Source organism: Felis catus, chromosome A1 (genome assembly GCF_018350175.1).
Source record: "Felis catus isolate Fca126 chromosome A1, F.catus_Fca126_mat1.0, whole genome shotgun sequence".
Lineage (NCBI taxonomy): Eukaryota > Metazoa > Chordata > Mammalia > Carnivora > Felidae > Felis > Felis catus.
The window spans coordinates 104,187,850-104,195,518 of record NC_058368.1 but is presented as its reverse complement, the minus strand read 5'-3'; the positions used below and the strand labels follow the sequence as shown (position 1 = coordinate 104,195,518).

At 42.6% G+C, this 7,669-nt stretch overlaps 1 long non-coding RNA gene across 1 annotated transcript; it reads left to right on the top strand.

Moving 5' to 3' along the window:
- The first annotated feature begins 322 nt into the window (after nt 1-322).
- Nucleotides 323-7,024, top strand: LOC123385633. Its single transcript, XR_006598544.1, has 3 exons — nt 323-734; nt 4,917-5,097; nt 6,412-7,024. It is a non-coding gene; the product is annotated as an uncharacterized LOC123385633 (long non-coding RNA).
- The last annotated feature ends 645 nt before the right edge of the window (nt 7,025-7,669 follow it).

Here is a 7,669-nt window from a genome sequence, read left to right as displayed (position 1 = left end):
TGCCTGGGTGGCTCAGTTGGTTAAGCAGCCGACTTCGGCTCAGGTCATGATCTCACGGTCCGTGAGTTCGAGCCCCGTGTCGGGCTCTGTGCTGACAGCTCGGAGCCCGGAGCCTGTTTCAGATTCTGTGTCTCCCTCTCTCTCTGACCCTCCCCCGTTCATGCTGTGTCTCTCTCTGTCTCAAAAATAAATAAACGTTAAAAAAATTTTTTTTTAAATAATAAAAATAAAAATCTTAAAAAAAACGAATTAAGCTGAAAACTGAAGGGGAATGGGGGTGCTGAAGGAACCTAAGGACCCTCTGAGATGAGACAGAAGCTCCAATGTCAGATTCATCTCCTTAGAATGCTACCGACCTTCAAAGACCATTTTAAACGAGGCTTTCGGTCCCAGCCTCCTGTACTTTCAGAGTAGGGTTCTGGCATCTTGCTTACCCCACCCACGTTATCCTATTTAGTTATTTTGGAACAAATTCAAAGGTTTTCCTCCCCGATTCCCCCTTCAGGGCTCAGGAACCCATAGCCCTGCTGTTGGAAACATTGACAACAATTGGCATCAGCTGCTGGGAGCTGCCTCTCCCAAGATTTCGTCCCTCCCAGATGGTAGCCCCGGGCCAACGACTGGATACTGAAGTTTCCTTGCCTCAGCTGGGGACAATGCCGAAGAATTAAACCAGCTCCGGAGTCCCCCACACAACTGCAGGACAGGCCAAGGCTTCGGCTGCAACTTATGAGGTGGGTCATCTCCCTCTACTCGACTCCGCCTTCTCTGCTCCCCGGCAGGTGTATCTCCTGAGAGCACTCCCTAGTAAACCTTCTGCACTCATTTTTGTCTCAGTGTCTATTTCCAGAAAACCGCATCCAAAATTGTTGGCAAACGGCCACCTGGGTGGCTGGGTCGGTTGAGCGTCTGACTCTTGATTTCAGCTCCGGTCATGATCCCAGGGTTGTGGGATGGCACCCCAAGTTGGGCTCTGTGCTAAGCATGCAGCCTGCTTGGGATTCTCTCTCTCTCGCTCTCGCTCTTGCTCTCGCTCTCTCTCTCGCTCTCTCTCCCTCCCTCCCTCTCTCTCTCTCTCTCTCTCTCCCTCCCTCTCTCTCTCTCTCTCTCCCAATGCCCCTCTCCCCACCACTTATGTGCTTTGGGTCTCTTTTTCTCATAAATGAGTAAATAAATAAATAAAATTGTTGCTTAAAAAGCTCCTTCCCACAATTATTCTCCAGCCACCCACTTGCTTTCCAAAGGCAATCATATTTATCAGTTTGCCATGCGTACTTGCAGAGATATTTCATGTAGCTATAAATATACATGCATATGATAGCTTAAAAAACAAACCATTCTTCACTTTGCTTTTTTCTTTTAATGATATATTTATCTCTTAATAGTATGTTTTGCAAGGCTGCCTTATTATTTTTAATGGATGCTTCCTATGGAGTTACCACAATTTATTTAACCATTACTCTATTATTATTGCCTATAGAAATTGTGTCCAATTTTTTTTAATACGTGCCACACTGTTAACATACAACTCTGTGTGTGTATCTTTTCATAAATATGTGATTACATGTCTAACATACAGAGCCAGAAGTCAAATTGCTTGGTCAGAGATACGCATTTAAAATATTGATTGATATTGCTAAATTTGCCCTTCATAGAAGTTGATTCTGAGAAGGTTTATTCTCTGAGTTATTGACGTTCTTGATCTTTATCAATCTGGTAAAGAGGAAATCATCTAATGATAGCTTTAACTTGCTATTATGAGTCATATTGAGTGTCTTACGTTTAAAAAGCATTTAGAGGGGGCTCTTTTTTCATGAACTGTCTGTTCTTATCCACTGTTAATTTGTCTTTTGGGTTTTTATCATTGTTTCTCATCTTTTTGTAGGAGCTCTTTGACTATTAGGAAACAGTATTATAGTATGAGCTACAAATACGGTTTCATGGTTTGTCACTTGCATTTGACTTTGCTTTTGGTGGTTTCTGTCATGCTAATTTTTAAAATGTAGTTTAATATCACTTGTGTGTGGTTTCTGAGAAAGCCTCTGAGATAAAACCCAGGGTGTGCTAACAAGGAACATTCTCATTAAAACTGTGGATGAGACCAAAACTATTTGCAATTATCGCCAAAATTTCTCCAAAGAAGACAGGCAGATGGCCAACAGACACATGAAAAAATGCTCATCATCACTTACCACCAGGGAAATGAGAATCAAAACTGGAATGAGGGGCACCTCGGTGGCTCAGTTGGTTAAGCATCTAACTTAGGCTCAGGTCGCGCTGTCACCATTCATGAGTTCGAGTCCTACACCGGGTGAGATTAAGCCCTGCTTCAGTTTCTCTCCCTCTCTCTCTCTCTCAATCTCTCTCTCCCTGCCTCTCTCTCTGCCCCTCACTCACTTGCACCCTCTCCCTCTCTAAAAAAAAACAAAAACAAAAACAAAAACAAAAAACACTGCAATAAACTATCACCTCACATTTGTCAGAATGGCTAAAATTAACGACTCAGGAAACAACAGATGTTGGCCAGATGTGGAGAAAAGGGAACCTTTGTACCTTTGTGCCCTGTTGGCGGGAATGCAAGCCGGTGCAGCCAATCTCAGTATGGAGAGTCCACAAAAAAGTGAAAAATAGAACTGCCCTACAACCTAGTAGTTGTGCTACTAGGTATTTACCCAAACCAAAAACACTAATTCAAAGGGATATATACACCCCTATGTTTTTTTGTAGCATTATTTACTATAGCCACACTACAGAAGCAGTCCAAGTGTCCATCGACAGATGAATGGATAAAGAAGATGTGGTGTATATATACAATGAAATATTGTTCAGACATAAAAAAGAATGAAATCTTGCCGTTTGCAATGACGTGGATGGGGCTAGATAGTATGGTGCTGAGAAATAAGCCAGAGTAAGACAAATACTACATATTTCATTCATATGTGGAATATAAGAAACAAAACAAATGAGCAAAGAAAAAACAGAGAGATAAACACATCCCACATTCAACCCGTCAGCAGTTCTTATTCTTATTTATTTGTTTATGTTTATTTATTTTTGAGAGAAAGAGAGACACTCAGTGCAAGTGGGGAAGGCACATAGAGAGGGAAACACATAATCCAAAGCAGGTTCCAGGCTCTGAGCAATCAGCACAGAGCCTGATGCGGGGCTCAAACCCACAAACCGTGAGATCAAGACCTGATCTAAAGTTGGGCACTTAATCGACTGAGCCACCCAGGCACCCCAGGAGCTCTATTTTTAAAAAAAATCTCTAGAATCTGACCTCTTTTCAAAACCTTCACCATTATGCTGGTCCAAGTCACCATCATAGTTTATCACAAAGGCTCCTAAATGGTTTCCCTGCTTCTACCCTGGCCTGCGCAGTTTACTTTCAAGTAGTTAGATCTTTTAAAAATATAGCAGAGATCACTGACCCCCTGTACTCAGTGCTCTGCATTGTCTCCAGCTATTTGGTTTAGGGTAAAAGCCAAAGTCTTTCCAACGGCTTTTAGTCTACTAAGACCCTCCAACCTTGTCTGCTCCCACACAGTGCCTGACTCACTCTGTAATCTTTGCTATTTATTACTAGAACACTATAAGTTCCTGCCTCAGGGCCTTTGCAGGCCTTGTGACTATCTTTAGAATGCTCAGTAGCCACAAGTTCATTTTCACCCCTTTTAGTATTTTGCTGAAATGTCACTTTCTCAGTGGGACCTTCTGTGATCACCTTGTTTCAACTCCCCCCCCCTCTTTCCAACCACTTCTGATATTCCTCTGATATTCCCCTTCCTACTCCATAGTTCAGATCTCATATGACACTCTAAATATGTTGCTTATTTATTTATGTATTTATTTAATATCTTTATACCCTAGCACTGCCACCTCCCATTTAAGCTCCATGAGGGCAGGAACCTATTCCTGTTGGGTTCAATTTTACATCCTTTACCGTAGAACAGTGCCTGTCAGATATGTGTGATGGGACGGTCTTGAATTGTACCTGAGGGATTCCATTTCCTAACTTGATTCCACAACAGTGTACTGCAGAGTAGCTATGTGGACGATGGCTCTGCATTTGGAGCAGTAGGAAAAAACAAAAAACAAAAAGCAAACACAAAACAAACCCAGACCCTACTCATAGGGAAAAAGTTTCAAAGAAGAATCAAGGCAGAGTATTAAAAAAGGCACATATGTAAGAAAGCTTAAGTTTTCTCAGGTAGTTAGTTATATTTGAGTTGGATGTGTGAAATAGATACTAGGAAATTAAAGCTGGAAAATGCAAATTTGAGCTTCGTTTTAAGAGATTCTGGGGTTGGGTTGTGCGGATTTAGACGTGCAAATGCAATAGGAAACCATGGTCAAGAATTGAGCAGAACTTGATATGATGGGAAATGGACTTTAAATGCTTCAGCCGCCAGTATGTCTAAGATGGGGCTGAAAGACTGTAGTCTCAGGCTACCGTGTCAGTGACAGGGCCTGAGGTCAGTGATGGTGGCCTTAGAATGGAATGACATGAGAAACCCTGTGTATGTTGAATAATCGTAAACTTGCACATGATTGGCTATAGGAGGCAAAAGGGGGTGGGGGTCAGATGGTGCTGAGATTTTAAGCCCAGGTGATGCTTAAAGCGTGTTCTAGAAGCTTTATGGAACCAGGTCTTGGATGCTTCAACATGTCCTTTAGTGGTGTGGTGTATTTGTATGTACTGAAACTTGTGATTACTCCATAGGCCCTCAATGGAGAAAGCCAGCAATGCCTCACCTCCAGGTGCTTAAGGAAATAGCTGTGCCCTTTATACTAGTAACAGGAGTGTAAGGAATAAACAGCCCAACACAGGGAAGCCAGGTCTGTAGAGGGTTGAGCAGTGCCAAACCCTTGGTAAAGAGGCTGAGAAGATCGTCTGCCTTTTCTTTTCCTTTAAGTGTTTTCATGGAATGTCATTGCTCAAGCCGTAGTGAACCCCTAGAATGGGACACAATTTACCTCTTGGGGAAAGTGTAATCCCAAGCATGAAGTGAATCCAGCCTCCAACCTCTGAGGATTGGTCCTCATCCTCACCTGCGGGAAAATCAGACGCATGAGAATCTGCATATTATGCAAAAGGTAAGACAAAGGCAGTCTAATAAAAGGTGAGAGAAAGCCCCAGATATTTTCTGACACCTTCCTTATATATGCTTGGCCTAAGTTTCTTACACAAACATCAAGAGACTAGTTAAATGCCCCGCCCAATACAAAAATTAAAAAAAAAAAAAAAAGAAGAGAAAGAAAAAGAAAATCTATGTGATTCAGAGACACAGAATGTTAGAAGACTTTTTAAGTTTTATTTATTTATTTTGAGAGAGACAGAGACAGCGTGGGGGGAGGAGGGGTAGAGAGAGAGGGAGAGAGAGAATCCCAAGCAGACCCCGCACTGTCAATGCAGAGCCCAACGCAGGGCTCGAACCCACGAAACCATGAGAGTTGGACGCTTAACCGCCTGGGCCACCCAGCCACCCCAGAAGACTTTATTTTTGTGTGTTTATTTATTTTTGAGAGAGAGACACACAGAGTGCGAGTGGGAGAGGGGCAGAGAGAGAGGGAGACGCAGACTCTGAAGCCGGCTCCAGGCCCTGAGCTATAAGCACAGGGCCCAAACTCAAGAGCCATGAGATCATGAAGTGAGCCAAAGTCAGACGCTTAGCCAACTGAGCCACCCAGGTGCCCCCAGAATGTTAGAAGACTTTATATTTACCAGGGTAAAAGATTTATCTGTAATTCCTTGTGGAAATTTTTCTTTAATAATTTTGTGACTTCTAAATGACTTTCTTTAGGTTTGTTACATTTTAAAAAAATGATTACTGAAACCTGTAAACAAAATCTTATTGGAACATAGCCATGCCTATTTGTTTATAAAGGAAACAAAACTTCATTCAGCCTATAAGCTTAATGTTGGATTAATTCTCAACATGGGCCTATATGTCATTGCCACAGTCATGGCCGAGTGCCCTGGAGCATTTCTTGGCCTTGCCAAATACGGCCATTTCCCATTGGACTCACTTGGCCCTGTTTCCCCCTGCTCTGAAACAAATCTTCCCCAATTATGCCTTAATTGAATGGAGTATTTGAGCTATTTGAGACAACTTGACTACCTAGAGCCAAAAGCAAAGAACCTAGTGTCTTTGACTCATCTCCAAATTTTGAAGTCCAATAATAAAAGACACTCTGTGATTAAAAAGTTTATTATAGGTTAAGTTTAATGCAGTATTAATGCACTAAAGTCCTGTGCTCCCACTCCTCCCCCGGCTTATAAAAAGCTGATGCTGTATATTTCTTGAAGAGATTTGATTTTAATACAATATAGAGGATCAGTAAATATAAGCGCTAGAAGGGATCTAAGAGGTCATATTGTACATTTAATATTTAATTTGTATTTTTCAGATGATGAAACTGAGGTTTGGAGAGGTAAAGCCATATTTTACAGGACTCTGTCACAGGCTGGGAGAGGAGCTTGGAACTGGAATCCAGTTCATCTGATCCAGTGATTTTGAACTTTACCATGTTTACTACAGAATAATTAAGGGATACTGTTCAATAAAGTAAACCTCAAGTGAAATAACTCATCATGCAGCCATTTTTCAAGGAAATGTACCAGAGAATCTGTATCAGAATTGACCTTGGAAACATCCAGTTCAACATCCTAGTATTTCAGGAATCCCCTTAGAGTTCACAGGTAAAGAGTATATTAGAATAATGCCAGCTGCTATAATGAAACAACCCACAAAGTTTAATGGCTGAACAGAATTAAAGTTTACTTCTCATTTAACAATATAAGTATGACTAATTGGGGGCAGTCTTCCACAAGGTAACTCGGATACCCAGACTCCTTGGATCTGATGGCCTCCCTACTGTAGGGTCATCTATGTGCCGGAGGAGGATGAGGGAAAGAAGAAACAGAAAAGACATCTTAATCTTGGTCTTGAGAGAATATGCCTTACCTCCTCTCACATTCCATTGGTTAGAGCCCTTCATATGGGGGCGCCTGAGCATCTCAGTCTTTCAGGCACCCGACTCTTGGTTTCAGCTCAGGTCATAATCTCACGGTTTCTGCGTAGGTTCCAGCCCCAGGTCAGGCTCTGTGCTGTCAGCATGGAGCCTACTTGGGAATCTCTCTCTCTCTCTCTCTCTCTCTCTCTCTCTCTCTGTCCCTCTCTCTCTCTCTGTCTCTCCCCCACTCTAAATAAATAAATAAATCTTCATATGGCCCCGTCTAGTTGCAAGACAGGCTGGGAAATGTAGTCCATGGCTGGACAGCACCTCTGTGCACTGTAGAAGTGGGAGTACAGATGTTTAGAGAACCTCCCTGAAGTGAAAGGTCTGGGCCTATATTTCTGCATCAGTCAGTAAGTCATTGACTCCAAGCAATACCTTGGGTGGGAAGTGGCTTAACCTCCCAGCCATCTGTGACTTAGACAGTTTCCTTCAGCCAAATGCAAGTCTTGGGCAGAGCATAGGTGTGAGGCATTAGCAGCCAACACTGGCACTCCAGCCTGTAAAGGGAATTTAAAGTTCTTTTTTTTTGAAAGAGAGAGAGAGAGAGAGTACGTGTGTGCAGGAGGGGGAGGGGCAGAAGAGAGAAAAAAGAGAGAGGGTGCATGCACACATGTGGAGGGGGAGGGGCAGAGAGGGGGAGAGAGAG